A 17,556-nucleotide genomic window follows, 5' to 3' on the forward strand; every position below is an offset into this window, starting at 1 on the left:
TGACAAATGCAAAACATACCTCATGTTCAAGATATGTTTTGGTATGTTTTCAAGTTCTAAACTTTGAAAATGTGTATATGAACATATAAAACGTGTAGATCTCAAAAAAATACCAAAAATAAAAAAAATATCATCCCAAACGGACACCCGAGTGAAAAATTATGTCTCTTACAAGAATTGCATCGAACCACCATCGAACCACCATCGAGCAACCATCGAGCAACGTCGATTTTTTCATGAAAATATTGATTTTGAAGGCCCCATCGAGGTAGTATCGAACACCATCGAGCAACCATCGAGTTGGGCATGATTTTTTAGTTATTTTTCAGATTTGAAACTCGGAAATATGTAGAAAATTGACTTTGCTCGATGGTGCTCGATACCAGCTCGATGGTGCTCGATACCAGCTCGATGGGGCCTTCAAAATCAATATTTTCATGAAAAAATCGAGATTTCTCGATGGTGGTTCGATGGTTGCTCGATGGTGGTTCGATGCAATTCTTGTAAGAGACATAATTTTTCACTCGGGTGTCCGTTTGGGATGATTTTTTTTTTATTTTTGGTATTTTTTTGAGATCTACACGTTTTATATGTTCATATACACATTTTCAAAGTTTAGAACTTGAAAACATACCAAAACATATCTTGAACATGAGGTATGTTTTGCATTTGTCATTTTTTTCAAGATTTACATTTCCCAAATGTGTATATACACATCCCAAACGTGTAGATCTTGAAAAAATACCCAAAATCAAAAAAAAAATCACCCCAAACGGATACCCGAGTGAAAAATTGCGTATCTTGCAAGAATCGCATCGAACACCATCGAACCACCATCGAACCTCCATCGAACCACCATCGAGCAACATCGATTTTTTCATGAAAATCTTGATTTTGAAGGCCCCATCGAGCTGGCATCGAGCACCATCGAACCACCATCGAACCACGTCGATTTTCTGCAGATTTCAAAGTTTCAGATCTGAAAAAAATCGCAAAAAAAACCCAAAAATCATGTCCAAATCTGTTCAAAATGTAGTATTTTAGTGTCCTAAGTGTTGAATACTTGCCATTACATTGATTTCTATGATATTTTATCTTACCCATGAATTTTTTTTCAAGAGAGGGAGTTGAGAGGAATGTGTTGAGGGAGAGAGAGGGAAGAGGGAAGAGGAAGGGGTGAGAAAAATTATGAGAGGGGTATTTTGGGTATTGTCAAAAATTTTGGCATTGTTTTGAAATGATTTAAGTGTCTAGCATTTTTTTGATTTATAACCCCTCACTAAGCATAAAAACTCAAATTTCCCTTTATATTTAACGAATTCATCATATATTGAATGTTGATCAAGTCATGGCTTTATATTTAGCTAGCTAATTAATTTAAAGATATACTATATTATTACATTATTCAAATTAACCAAAATGTATACGAGCCACTTTATTAATTTTTTCCTAATTTTATTTAGAGTTGACAATTTAGATCAAACACCATAATATATAATTTAAATCCAACTTAGCGCACTTGATACAAAAATTGATGACATACGTACTACAACAAGAAAACATCACTACAACAAAAATAGGTTTTGGGGGCGACATGCGCTAAAAGTCGCCTCTGATATGTCGCCCATGATGAAATGTGCCTAATAGTGTACATTAGGGACGACTCAATGGGTTGCCCCTAATATTCTAATATCAGGGGCAACTTATTCGCCCAATTTTTTTTTGCATATTTGGCCTAATTTTAGTCGATGTGTCACCCCTGATACTTGATTATTAGGGGCAATATGTCACCCCTAAAATTTTAAATGTCGTCCTAAATATTTGAACACTTGGCATAATTTTAGTCGATGTGTCGCCCCTGATATGTCAATAGTCGCCCCTAAAATCATTTTATTTATTAAAAATTAATATAATAAAATTTTAAATAATTGAAAATAAATATATGAAAAATAAAAATATTATATTAAATATTCAAATTAGTTCATTAAGATAACAATTATCTATATTATTAATATATTAAGATAACAAATATCCATATTGTTCATATAATGTAACAATAACTAACAATAAAATAAACCTAGTCTCCTAAATTAGCTGCCATGTCCTCCCTATTATCTTCTTGTTGAAGCTGTGGTTGTTGTGGTGGCTACAGCGGCGGCATCTGCCAGGGATATTGGGGAGGTGATGTGGACGATCCTACTCCATACATGTAGGGATACGGTGGCTGCGACGACGGTGGAATTAGCCACGAATAAGGTTATGGTGTTGCTCCGTACATGTATGGATGTATCATATGTTGAAACAGCACTGCCTCGTATATGGAAGGATGGGTTGGAGATACCATATGTTGAGACAGTGCTGCCGCGCTTTTAACAAAACGCGCTGGCAAAATGTACCTATCCCAGCACGCCTAGTAAAATGTGCGGGAAAAGTTATTTTTCTTGCAAAAACATAATATATATATATGTTATTAATTTAACTTGTATATTAATTATAACTACTTATAATAAATCTCAAGTTAAATAATTATTATAGTGGTTATATATTTTTATGTTATAGACAATTTTTTTAAAAGATCATAAACAAATAAAGTAAAAAATAATGTGCATAAATTACTATACCTTTGTTAACCGGCCTTTATAGCAACTTCAGCATTTGGTCGGTTGGTGGCCATATCGGCCAATTTGTTATGTTTTTCTTAGCTTTCATAGATAAAACCTATAGCTAGTCACTCGCCCTTTTAATTTGTCGCTTATATATATATATATAGGATGCAAACTTTTTGTGTTTTTTTTGTTGGATAGTGAACAAATTTTGCATCGATTTTTTTTTTAAAATCGTGTATATTTTAGTTATTTAAATTATTCTATAAATTTTTAAGAAATTTTGAATAATTTATCGTGTCAAACACTAAATTCAAATAAATTGTGTTCCATGCGAATAAAAAAAAATAACACCGAAAAATATTCACCGACCTGAAACACACAAGGCAAGCACCTTGTGCACCGTAAAAGTATTATATATATATATATATACATATGTACATGCTTAATTATAGATTAAGTGCTTGTTTTCACATCTCTCCAAAAATGAATGCATATATATATATAATAATAATTAATATGCTAGTATTTCATCAATATACATTACCAGAATTATTATATAAATAAAACCGATATATATATATTCCAGCTAGTACTTGAAAACTTTTTTATGTTTCCCACCTCATCAAATTAAAGTTCTTTACCCTAGATATATATTCTTTTACTTTGTCTTTGCATACATTGCACCTGCTACCCACTACGATCTCACTACTCACTATATTATATATTTATATAATATATATATATATTCACCAATTTAAAAATTAATAAAACTGATCATTAGAATCAATAGTATATACGCTTAAGCTTCACGTGTCTATACATATATATATATATATGTATAAATATATATTACTGTATTATACTCTTGTTGAAAACAGTGAGACTACCTGGTTTATAATAATATACAGTAATCGATATATATATATTGATATATTTATGCCAATGTCACAGCTAGCAAATGCATATGTATACTCCCAAGTCCCAATCAAGTTAGCATTAGGACCTTATGAATTATATATATATATGCACTATATATATATCTATACAGCAACAAACATGAAGTATAATATATTAGTTAACCTAGCTTAATTATCAGAAAACATTATTGTTATATATATGTGTCTATATCCAAAGCAACGAGCAAGATATATGATATATATATATATATATATGCAAATTGAAGATGTAGTATAAGGGTCAAGATATATGCACACATACATGACTTATATATATATATTTATAGGATAAGTATATTTGTATATATCTATCTATGTATACTCATGAAGTTTATAATTGCAGCAAAAGAGAAAAGTTCGTCAGGAGAGTCCTATATATGTACACACACGTACCGATATATAGTAGTGTTAATATACTGTCATATATATTTATATATATATATACAAATGTATAGATGTACTCTTTTTGTATATATGCAATCTCAGCATTACTTTTGAATAAAATGTACTACTCTTTTTAGGTTATATATGCATGATTAATGAATAAAGGATCAACCTATTATTATAGTTTATATATATATATCATATGATCAAGACTATAATAATTTGCAGCAAAAAGGAATAGAAGATATATATATATATTTTGTATAAATGTACAATCTCATGATATTAAATCGGTAGAATTAACTTTGTTATATCCAAAAATGTATATAAAGAAAGTAACTAATCAAAAGAAAAAGAAAGATGAAATGAACAGGAATATAAAGAAGACTAGAGAAAAGAAAGATTTGCAAAAGATGACAGAAAGATACCTCTTTTCGTAAAGAAGAGAAAAATAAAAAAAAGAGTGTCAAAAATAGAATCAATTTCACAAAGGAATATCTATATATCACTATGTTAATTATTCATTCATCCATATATCTATGTCTTCCACTACAAGTTTATATATACATATACATATATATATATATAAATATTGATCAGTCGTCTAATAATAATATACATTTAAAATTAAAGAACATTTAGTAAAGCTGATCAGAAAACGCAGATTTACAGCTTTTGCACATGGTTTCCCACTATACTAAATATTTTTAATTACTGGGAAATTAAGAAGAAGATATGAAGTAGAAAACAAAAAACAAATCTCTATCTTATTAATTACTTAATTTATTAGAGTAGATGATCATTATCATAAAATAATAATAATACTAATTAGGACAATTTTATTTACAGTTATATATAGTATATATTGTACAATATTCTTGAATAATATTAATGAAGAATTAATAGAAGTATACAGCAGTTCTTATAACCCTAGCTATATATATATATGTGTGTGTGTGTGTGTATATAGGATAAAGAGAAATTACTACTACTGATCATATAGAGAAATTAAAAAGAGTTGAGAAAACAAACACATAAAATTCATCATAACTATATAAACTTATAATGAAATATATGAGCAAATACAAAAATATAGGGTTTGGTTTATTCCTAAAGAATAATATCATAAGTTATCATATAAAAAATCAACCAAGTTCTTCAACATCTAATAATAAGATCATTTGATTATAAAAATATCATAAAATTAATGATCAATCGATCTTTGCTAGAACTTGGAATAACCCACCTGATGAAGTGAGATCGATCGATGATCGAAGCAGTAGTTGAGGGGAATGAAGCCTGGTCCGAAGACACTAATATTAACCATATAAACACATCTATAAATATATATATAAAATCATATATAGTTTTGATATGGTTGATCGGTAAATAATTAACCAGCCAAAAATTAATAAATTATAAAGTTGAAATTGGTGACCTCGTGCCAGACAACATTCACCTCAAAAGAAGCTTCCCACCCGCCATTGAAACTGATCTTCATCATCGATCTATATCATATGGATCAACTATATATACACTCATATACATATATAAATATATATATATGATCAAATAATACCTAGCTAGGTTATAGCTAGGTTTCTTTTCCGATCGATCTTCATGGTTTTCTGATGATAATATATAATGGTATATATATATTTGGCTTTTTTATATTGGCTTTTTTTTCTTTCTCAAAAAATATACTAGCCACCACCATAATCAACATAATCATTTGGTTCTACAACAAAAAGAAAAAGATAAAAAAGAAAATTAAAAATAAAGGGTGTTTGCCTAGTAAGAAAGATAGATAGAAAGAGAGAAAGAAAGAAAGAGAAAAAGGTGTAGTAGTAGTTAGCTATACTAGTAGTAGTAGGAGTAGTGGTTACATTTTTGGAACCAGCTGTAGGGTTTTGGTAAGACTTTTTCTCTCTCAAGTTATATAAACAAATAAAATAAGTGTTTTAGATCATTATGACTAAGATGATTTTGTTTTTGTTTGTATAATTAAGTAATCAATTAACTTGATCAAATGATGTCTATGTTTTTTTTTTTTTTTTTATAGATGCATATATTGTTTAAATTAAATAGGTTTAGGATTAATAGTAATTTTTCTACTTTTTGTGTAAAATTATTTTACAATAATTACAAAATCTAGGAAACTCATTTTTATTTATTTAGGGTAATTTATAAGCGAGTATGCATTGGTAATGTGAAAAGGTAAATGTTAGTTCATATAAATTAATTATTTGTTTTATGTGATTATTTACTTTATTTTTTTACCACAAAAGACTTGATTTACAATTATTAGTCAAAAAAGCAGCTAACTAAAGTTTCACCTCAAAGTCAAAACTCTTGACTATTGACTAGTGTTATATTATTCTACATTTTTACTTGTGGGTCAAACTAAAATTGACCGTCAAAGGCTTGATTTATTTACCAACACAACTTGATGATTTATACCATTTTGTTAAAATGATATTTTCTTTCATTTATATATATATATTACTATTTAACAACCTCATCATATCTGAAGTTTTACAAGTTATTATATATTTATTTGATTCACTTATAAATAGTGATGTAATCTTTAATAATTAATTTGATGCTAAGAAAATAATTGGTATTTGTGAAAATAACCCAACCTTTTTGATATTCAAGAGTATGCAGCCATTGGGGAAATCATGGCCCAAGGCCCAAATTTAACAAAACGATTTTATGGGTATGAGCAGAGCCCAATATATGATTAACGATAAGTTGGAAAAGTTGATAAATACATGTCCTAGATATTTAAATAATAGTACAACGTTTGGCAAAATAATTTTTTTATGTTATATTCTAATAAAATAACATGCTTTCGATAATTTTCTTTTTTTTTTTTTTTTGTAAAAAATGTTCTTTTGATACGCTCAACATCATGTCGAAAATATTCTATTTAACAAAAATTTATCAAAAAATTAGAGTAACGTTATGAGGTATCATAGTATCCAATGCTGTTTGATACGTTATAAAGTTATTAAAACAGTTTAAATATTAAGTCTCATACATTCTAATTTTAAATAATGGTATTGGACATCGTTGGTGCCCATAGCAATATTAATTTTTTTTTTTTGCAAAATAATATTGTTTTAAAAAAAGTTTATTTTTTCACCAATTAATTTCAAATAAATAACTATCTTTGGTGAAAATGTTTAGCCTATAAATATATTATTGGCATAAAACTTATAATTGAATATTATAGGTATAAATGTTTACATATCCTATACCCATTATGAGTATACCATAAAACGGGTATCATATATATTTATATATATTCTATGGATACATATTTATACACTAATTTTACACTATTAGATCAAATTTAAATAACTTCAAAATAGATAAAAAAAAAAAGGCTATTTAGGATTTTTACCCCCCGAACTATTACCACTACCGTATCATGCCCCCTAATTTTTTCATGCCGTTAAAAATTCCCTCCGAAATATTCACAGTAATGTAAAGAAAGACTTCCGTTAACTTTCAACACATGTGGCTAACAAAAGACTGACATGGCTTTTTACATGTTGATGTGTCTTGGCCATGTCAGCGGCATGTGTGTAATTTTAAATTAAAAAATCTATAATCATATTAAAAATTAATGAATTGAACACTAAAAAATATAATTAATAAATTAAACCATTTTTTATACATTAAAAAAAATAAAAACCATATTTAAAAACAATAAAATTACACACATGGCGTTGACATGGCCAAGACACATCAGCATGTAAAGAGCCATGTTAGCATTCTGTTAGCCACATGTGTTGAAAGTTAACAGAAGTCCTTCTTTACATTACTGTGAATATTTCGGGGGGAATTTTTAACGGCTTGAAAAAATTAGGGGGCACGATACGGTAGTGGTAATAGTTCGGGGGGTAAAAATCCTAAATAGCCAAAAAAAATAGTAACCAAGCAGTTAACAACAAAAATATATGTCACTTTTGGGCTAGCGCAAGTAGTTGGGTGTGTGGAGATGGATCAGGGGTTCAATTCCCTATTGTATATATATAAAGAAAACAAAGATATATATGGCAAAAATAATATTTCAACAGGGATATTTGCGGCGAAAGTACCCAAATTATTACGTTTGTAGTACTTAAGTACCCAAATTATTTTTTTGCTAACGAAAGTACCTTCCGTCCATGTTTTGTTGCAGCCGTCTATTCCAACCGTTAAGTGCGTTTATGACATATTAGCAAGAGTATCAAATTAAATGAATATTTACGATAAAAATACCTAATTTAAAATATATGTACAACAAAAGTACCTAAGCTATGAGATATTTGTGACAAAAGTACTAATGTTATAAAAATATTTGACGTCACGTGGTGGACTTAGCAGCAAAATAAACAACTATAACAAAACATCGACGGAAGGTACTTTTGCCGACAAAAAAATAACTTAGGTAGTTAAGTGTAACGTCCCAAATTCCTTAATATGGCTTAATGCCTAGATTAGGAGGTTAGGAGGGCAATAATTGATTTAATGTGTTATTATATGATGATATGCATGATTAGGTGTGTTGTATTATTATATGACTGTATTTGCATATATGTGGGTCATTTCTTATAAGAAGGGCATTTTCATAATTTTGGCCCGTTGATGGCGTATTTGTATATTTATGTACATGTATGTGATATATGGGTGATACCACATTATTATGTGGATATATTTGAGCTATTCGGCATGAGACAATCCTAGGAAGCAATTTAGCGGTTTAGTCATAACGGGGTTAATTACCGGGCTCGGGCTGAGCCTAGGGGTAATTTGGTACTTAGTACATTACCGGGAATGAGCGGGTAATGGGAAATGATTTGAAAATTATTTTAGGATATTAGGAGTAACAGGAATTGAGGGTCGTTAATTATGTTTGACGGGGTAGGTGGTTGTTGACGCGGTTCTTCGCCAACAAGTAATTAAGAAATGAAGAGAAATGGATTAGTGCTAAATGTGAACCGAAACAGATATAAGATCTTAGAAAATGAAAGAGGTGACACAAGACACGTTTTTTGAGTGGTTCAAAGGTTAAAATCCTTCTACTCCACTAGTCAGTATTATTGCTCTATACTGGATATTTGATTACATGAGCTTTTTTACAATAGAGAATCCAACCCTTATTAAGTCCCAAGGTCTCCATATTTATAGGAGAAGGCACCTGGGAGTTGGTAAGAAGGTCATCCCGTGACCCTCTTATCTATCACATCAACCCTGTGACATTCATGATTAATTCCTAAACCTGACACATAAGTATGGTCAAATCGATAGGTAAGGGGATAATGGGCCGCACGGCCCAACCCAGTCGTGGGTGTCTGAATACGCACGTTCCTGCTGCGTGTCCGAGAAGTCAGGGGCATATCAGACACGTGATGTCTGATATATGCACGTTTACCTTGCGTGTGTTGACTTTACAAAGGGTCATAGCCTTCATACTCAGTTCGTACCGCGAGCTGGATACCTAACTCGACCATAGGCCTTCAGAATCTGGGGCCAAGTCTTGTGCAATCTTGGCGAACCCTTGAGTTTCCTCGAGCTAAGGAGGTACGACCTAATGACGGAAGCTCTGGTCTGTGGGACGTCCACGAGATAACTATGATTAGGCCGCAGCTCGACTCGCTAATCAGCCCGTGGGAAAAACAGGGCGTACAATGGTAATGACAAAATTACCCTTGGGTGGCTTTGAGGGAGTAGATTGGCCCTAGGGGCATATAGTCATTTAGGCTTAATAGATAGACTCAGCCAGGGAAAACCGTGGAATGAACCACAGAAAACAGGGCTTTCTCTCTCTTCTCTCTCGATCATACTCTCTCTCTCTCTCTCGCTTTGATTTTTGAAGCTTGGAGTTTAGGAGAATTGAAACTAAGTTGAGCTAGGTTCTTGATTGGGTGAAGCTAGGGGATAATTCAGTAATTGAGGTAATGATTCTAAGCATAAACTTTGAAGTTTTCCTTTGTTTTTATGTTGTTTATAAGCTTGGAAGTTTGATTATGGAATTGGGTATTTGATAGTGTTTTGAGGGTTTCTAAGCTTGAGTTTTGTTGCTGGATTGATGATAATGTTGTTGTGAGTTATGGTTTTGATTTTGGGATTGATTGGAAGTATTTTAGGCTGAGTTTGAATTGAAGAAAATGCAGGGGAGCTGGGTTCGCGGGGTCAAGTCGCGGCTGAGTTATTGGGCACCGCGACCTGAGCGAACCCTAGAGCCTTGTTGGGGCTCTGTCTGCATGGGGCGCCGCGACCCTCAAGGGCAAGTCGCAGCCCGCCCCTAGCACCTAAATAGGGGGGCTGTTTGTCTGGGAGACGCGCCACGACCTTGGGGACAGATCGCGACCCGCCTATTTTTTTTTAGCCTATGTTGGTTTTAGGAGCGGGTTTTCAAAATTTAAGGCTTGGGATCGAATCTACTACCCGGTTTGGTAGAGTTCGAGGTCCCAAGGGCTAGGATTTGGTCCGGGAACCTTTTATTACTCATTTTATTGATGGGATTTCATATTTGGTTATGATTAGGTTACCGTTGAGGGCCTAAGGTCAGGGTCATTCTCAAGGGTCGTTCTTAACTTATTTTACGCTCGAGCCTGAGGTAAGAAAACTGCACCCATTATGTGACATGCATGATTATTGATGAAACATGTTGAGTGCTCTATATATATGGATATATGTTGCATCATTAATGCTTGGTTGCATTGTTTACTTGAGAAACGTATTGACTTATCAGTCAGAAACGAAAATAGTGTTGAGTACTGGTCGTGAAGCTCTGACTTATCAGTTGGGAACGACAATAGTGCTGAGCATTGGTCGTATGGCATTGACTGAGCAGCAATAGCACAATGTGCGCTGGTCAATATGATTAGATCTAATCAACAGAGCATCATACACTCGTCCGACCCAATGGTCGAAGAAAACTAAAGCGCTTGGCTAGTCTATGGCTAGTTACTCAGAGCCAAGGCTAAAAGGCCCAAGTGACTTGATGGTCACATGGCTTAGTGGGACCCCAGAATGACTTCACAGTTGTAACGCCCTAAACTCCAGGGACCGTTATGGTGTGCATTTTAAATAGTGCTAAACTCGCTAATCGAGTCATTTGGCTATAAATGTGTATGATTAGCGGTTTAGGGTTAAATTTTTTGGTTAAGATATAACATTTCACTAAAATGTTTACTGTATACATTTGGATCCCAAAAATATAATTTAAAGATTAATTACAACAAAAGATTTACAACCAGCCGACCTAAGCAGCAAAATAGGGTTTAACCCTAGTTCCTCTTTAAACCCTCAGCCGTGGCAGTCGAGCAGCTGCATATGTACACATCACCACCTAATCTCTCCAACTCAAGGATATTCCATCTTTCTTTTGCCTTTACCTGCACCACATAGCACCCATGAGCCGAAGCCCAACAAGAAAACTCAATATGCTCATGAACAAGTAATAACATGTTACTAAGTCATAATAGACATGCCTAGCCATAGTAACCCTACTCATGCATGCAAGCAGGTACAAATAAATGTTTGTGAAGTCCTGCGCTCTGAGTAGATGACTAATAAGTCTCCAGCTCTGAGGTAGATGACTAATAAGTCTCAACGGGGTAGATGACTAATAAGTCATTCTTTGAACATTTGACTAATAAGTCACTCTCTAAATAGATGACTGATAAGTCTACTCGGTCAAATGACTGATAAGTCTATCTCGGTCAGATGACTGATAAGTCTATCTTGGTCAAATGACTGATAAGTCTATCTCGATGAGATGACTGATAAGTCTATCTCGGTCAGATGACTGATAAGTCTATCTCGATGAGATGACTGATAAGTCTATCTCGGTCAGATGACTGATAAGTCTATCTCGGTCAGATGACTGATCAGTCCATCTCGGAGGTCAGATGAATAAATGATGCATGTGATGCACGAGAAACATGTGGCTAAGGCATGCCATGAATGTTAAATATGAGATTGATCAGAGCTTGACTCTCTATGTTTGTGCATGATCCTAATTATGCTAGCAATTGTTAAGTAAGTGTAATGCCATGAAATCCCTAATGTGGTTTAATGGCTGGATTAGTAGGCCGGGAGGGCCATAACTGTTTAATTATGCCATTAACTGATAATATGCATGTTTATGTGAATTATATTATAATATGATGTTATATGCATGCATGTGGGTCCACATTTGATTGTTAGGGTGTTTTGGTAATTTGGCCCGTTGATGGCATATTTGTGTATTTTGAGTGCATATTGTGATTTGTGGATGAGATCTCATTATTATGGAGATATATTCGGCATGAGACGATCTTATATTTCAAATTAGCGGTTTTGTCATAACGGGGTCTTTTATTGGGATATTGAGTAATGAGAATGCTTATTTGATGATAAATTGGGAGTTATTGAGATCAGGAGGAAATTCTGGGAGTTTTGACTATAATGTCCCTAGGGGTGTTTTTTGGGACCCCGAGCACTAGGTTTTATTTGAGGTTACTTAAGCTTGAAGTAGCTTGTCAGATAGAACTGTACATTAGAAAACCCTTTCTCTCTTCCCATTAGTTCCTTTTACCGTTCGAGGCATTTTTGAATAAAATCTCGAGTTCTAGGAGTCAGAATCAAGCGAGGATAGAGGCATAGCGATCCTAGGAAATATTAGAAGCTTCTTGACCAAAGGATTTGACGAGAAACAACCTAATCAAAGGTAATCTACGTTTTAAGTTTTGAGTTTTTAGAGTTTCTGAGCTTCGAATTGGATTTTGTGAATCGTTGAGTTTTTGGTTAGTTTGAGCTCGGGATTTGATGGTTTTGGATCATTGGGAAGTTTGAGAACTTTTATTTTTGGATTTGGAAGTGTTTAGGTATGTTTTTGGAGGGTTTGGGATGAAGGAGATCGAGTTGTGGCTGGTTCTGGGTTGGGGGCCACGGCCCTGTTCTTGGGCGCCGCGGCCCAAGCTCAAAGAAGTAGCTGTAGGATTTTGGCCTTGCTGGGCGCCGCGACCCTTGCTCCTGGTGTGGCTGGGGGCCGCGGCTCAAGGTGCTAGTGCCACGGCTCTTGAGTAGTTTTGAGGCCGTTTGAGTGTTTTGGCCTCAGGAACTTGGTTTTAGGCCTCAGGATTGTTCCTACTACCCGGATTAGTGGGGATTGATGTCCCGGAGACTAGATCTTGGTTTGGGAACCCTTGTTGTTCATTTTATTGATGGTGTCCCATATTTGGTTATGACTAGGTGACCGCTAAAGGGCTAAAAGTCATATCGTTCTCAAGGTTCGTTCTTTTATTCATTCTCGCTCGAATCAGAGGCAAGAAAATTGCACCCTGTGTATATGACATGCATGATTGTTGTTGAGGCATGTTGGTTGATAAATGTGGACATTGATTGCATATTAAATGCTTATCCGAACTTGCTTACTTGTGTATGGCACTGATTAGTCAGAAACAACACTGGTCGCATATTACTGACCTGAGAGTCAGAAACGGCATAAGCGTCCTGAATGCAGGGTCGATTAAAGATTAGATCTAATCGATATCAGCATTGAATGACTCTAAAGCATTAATGTTGGACCGACCCTAAGGTCGATGAAACTTATAAGCGCTTGACTAGTCTAAGACTAGTTACTCAGAGTCAGGGCCTAAGGCCTAGGTGACAACTTGTCACATGGCTAGGGAGCGGATCCCATGGTTATGACTCTATGGTCATGAGGTAGGTTATGTTGGTGACTAGTCATCATGCACCTATCCTGTTTAAGGTAGTGAAAGGATCACTTATTTCTAAATCCCCAGTGACCCTATCGTTGTTAGGAGTGTGTCCTAAAGGCATGTAAAAGACATTTGTTTTTCTGTGAATAAATAAATACAATGGTTTATTATTATTGTTATATTTAGATTATTAAATTATTGTTTGAATAATTTTGTAAATATCAGAAAAATTCCATATTCATTATTGAGGATGTGATCTTGTATTAGTACAAGAGAATTAAGATCACATGAATGAATAAAAATAGTCAACAACAATAAATTAAAGTTATGGAATTCTGTAATTGGTGTTGTAAGTACGGTTTACTGAGTATCATAATGATACAAATAATCTAGATTCGGATTATTAATGTGGTAAGACATCTCGGTAAATGTGCTTTATATAATATGATTATATATGACATGGACATATATGAATTAAAGTCTTTATCCAAAAACTATTTAACAATAAAGACTTGTAATTCATATCATAACTAATGATCATTTATAGATCAACCTAAATACTGAGTGTTCATGAACTCCTGTTCATGTTTATTAAATCTTTTGATTCATTCGTTAAGGTCTCTTCAAAGAATGAGACTAATGACTTTTGTTTTGGAGATTTAATATCATGGATGGCTGGAAACATGTATCAACAATACGGAATCTAATCTTTCCTAATGGATTGTATATTAGTTCCCTTAAGGGTTAATTCTGGAACTGAATGATTTTGAGTTCAAATCTATAATTAGATTATAGATTAATTATTCATTAGTGAATTAATGGTACTTAAGGAATAAGAAGTAAATTAAAAAGGTAAAATGGTAATTCTTCCATTCTAATTTATGAACTAATTAATTAGAGGGTTGAACTATTATAAGATGGTTATTTCAATGGACGACTTAAGATAAGATTTCTGTAAATGTATATCTATAACATAAAAAGTGCAATTCTGAATTTATAGTGGAGAAATATCAGAATTAATAAATTAATTATTATAATTAAAGAGTTTAATTATTTAGTTTCAATTTATTGGAGCTTAATGTTATAGGTCCATGGTCCCCGAAATGGCTCAAACAAACACTGGCAAAGGTAAATACAAAAATGGGCAAAAATGACTTATTTGATAAGTAAAATATTTTTCTATGCATCAAACATAATTATTGTATAATTATGTGTAATTAATTAATTAAGAATTAATTAATTATTTGATTTAACAAAAATATAATTAATTTATTTTTGGGATTTTTGGTATTTAAATAATAATAAAAATTGGGAAAAATCACATGTCATCCCTGGCATGTGGTACACGTGTAGCACAGTGCACAGTCACTGTGCTACATGCATAAGAGACTGAGCAGTTTCTTAGTTCCACAATTTTAGTTATTGAAATATTAAATAAATAATGAGATATTGTAATATGATGAAAATATTATTATTTAAACAAAATCTGATAACTGATTAGTTATTTTCAAAGTGTTTAAAATAACTAATATTTTATTTTTAATATATTGGATATATTAAATATAGGATATCAGTTTTTCAAAATGTAACTTTTCAGGGATAGAAAAATATCTTGAAATCTCTCTCAGAGAAAGAGAACAGTGATACATACAAAAGTCACTGTTCTTCACAAAACCTAGGTCCAAACTTTATCAGATCTCATGTGTTGAGAACATCTGATAATTAGATTTTGCCTATCATTTGTATAGCGAGCCCACACTCGTTCTTTGTGTGCTGAGAATATTTTGGAAGATCTCGGTGTGAGATATCAAGGATTTTGCCATACAAAAAGATAGCAGCAAGGAAGGACCTGAGGTATTTTTTTCTATTCATGTCTTGGATTCAATATATACATGCATGTGAAGAAGTATATCTAGAAATCTTATGGGATAAAATTAACAATTTGATTGTTGTTCCGCTGCGTATAATCTCTTATTTGATCAATAAAAACCAACAATCGTCACATGGCTAATGGGAACAGAACCCACCTTAGTGACTTTCTAGCTATCACTCATCTGTTTTGGACTGGAAGTCCTGAATGATTATTATGATCATTGTTGATATTATATTCATGCTATATTGTGTTTTCTTGCTGGGCTTTGGCTCATGGGTGCTATGTGGTGCAGGTAAAGGGAAAGAAAAGCACACCCAGCCTTGAGTGGAGAGCTTTGGTGGTGATGTGTACATATGCGGCCGCTTGACCACCACAGCCAAGGAGTTCTCAGAGGAACTAGGGGGTTTACCCTATTTTTGCCGCTTAGGTTGGCGGGTTGTAAATTTGAAACAGTAATGACCATTTTGAGTTGTAAATAACTTGTAAACGTTTTTTATGGGCCCATGAATAGTTTTATGTTTTAAATAAAATATATCATTTCCTTTTGATTGGTTTCCACCTTAGCCTGTTAATAATACCTAGAAGCACGTTTTTAACCAAAGAACTCGGGTAGCAAGTTAAATTTCTGATTCACCGGTCACTATAACTGTTCTGGGGTAACCAATGCGTTACAACTTGGTATCAGAGCATGCCAAGGTTAGGGTTCCTGTAGACTGGCTGGGCATGTACACACATCACTGAAGTCAAGCTCGACTCATGGTTTGGTAACTATTTATGTAGTTATATGTATAACTGCTTAAATATAGTATATATGATTTACCTGTATGCATGAGACACCATGTTAAACCTGTTATGAAAATATAAATTGCCTCAATGGAAATGGTAAGAAAATGTTACAACTCTATGCAAAATATTACAATAGACAAGGATTGATTAAATAAAATGTTACAACTCTATAACTGAAAATACAAATAAAAGGAGAAGGAGATGTAAGATGATAGAAATAGAAAATACAACTCTATTACAAAAAGATACAAGTAAACTAGAAGTGTTTCAACAAAGGAAATAAAATGATTACAACTCTTAAACAAAAGTACAAGTAAATAGGATAAGAAGAAAAGAAGAAAGAACAATAGAAGAAAAATAAGAACAAGAACCAAAACAATAAACTCTCACTCACACAACCAAAGTGAAGAGTGTTGGGGATCACCAACTTGAACAAGGTTTGAAACTTTTGTCCAAAAGCTTATTTCCCCCCTAACTCAAGCACTAAGGGATCTCTCACAGATTTTGGAAAAGCTTTCTGGAATTATCAAGCCTCAAGGTGTTTCTAGCCAAGTGCTCTAATGGATAGAAATGTTGTGTCTTACAAGTGAGCTATAGGCTCCTATTTATTGAGTTTAGAGACACCCTTTGAATTTCAAATTCCACCAACCCCCTTGGCTATTACCAATGTTTAATTGGATTAATATGGAATTAAAAATGAGATTTAGAAGTTATTTGGGTTGTTTGAGTCGTTCAACAAAGATTGAAAAAACTGAAAAAATTGTCAGTTTTTGGCCTGTGGCCGCGGCCAGAGACATTAGTGGCCACGACCACTAGCCTCTGTCCCACAGGCCGCGGTGTAATGCTTCAGATTCCCTATTATGGTTTAATGGCTGGATTAGTAGGCCGGGAGGGCCATAACTGTTTAATTATGCCATTAAATGTGTTTATGCATGTTTATGATAATTATATTATAATATGATGTTAAATGCATGCATGTGAGTCCACAATTGTTTACAGGGGTATTTTGGTAATTTGGCCCGTTGAGGGTACAATTGAATATTTGTTTGTGTGTTAATGATATATTGTGAGACCACATTATAATGTGGATTGGTTCGAGTACTCCGACATGAGACGATCATTGAGCGGGATTTATCGGTCTGGTCATAACAGGTTTGAGCCCGGGGCTCGGGGTGAGTCTCGGGGTGATATTAATGGTTATAGAGTTACCGGGGATTTTAGGGTAACGGGATATGAGTTATTGGTGT

At 33.5% G+C, this 17,556-nt stretch overlaps 1 long non-coding RNA gene across 1 annotated transcript; it reads right to left on the reverse strand.

Annotated features, from left to right (window-relative positions):
• Positions 1 to 1,943: 1,943 nt before the first annotated feature.
• On the reverse strand, positions 1,944 to 5,844 carry LOC133834413 (uncharacterized). The gene is made up of 2 exons (XR_009893349.1): positions 2,622 to 5,844; positions 1,944 to 2,410 (listed from the first exon to the last, which is right to left on the reverse strand). It is a non-coding gene; the product is annotated as an uncharacterized LOC133834413 (long non-coding RNA).
• Between the last annotated feature and the right edge of the window lie 11,712 nt (positions 5,845 to 17,556).

The sequence above is a fragment of the Humulus lupulus genome, chromosome 5 (genome assembly GCF_963169125.1).
Source record: "Humulus lupulus chromosome 5, drHumLupu1.1, whole genome shotgun sequence".
In the NCBI taxonomy this organism is placed as follows: Eukaryota; Viridiplantae; Streptophyta; class Magnoliopsida; order Rosales; family Cannabaceae; genus Humulus; species Humulus lupulus.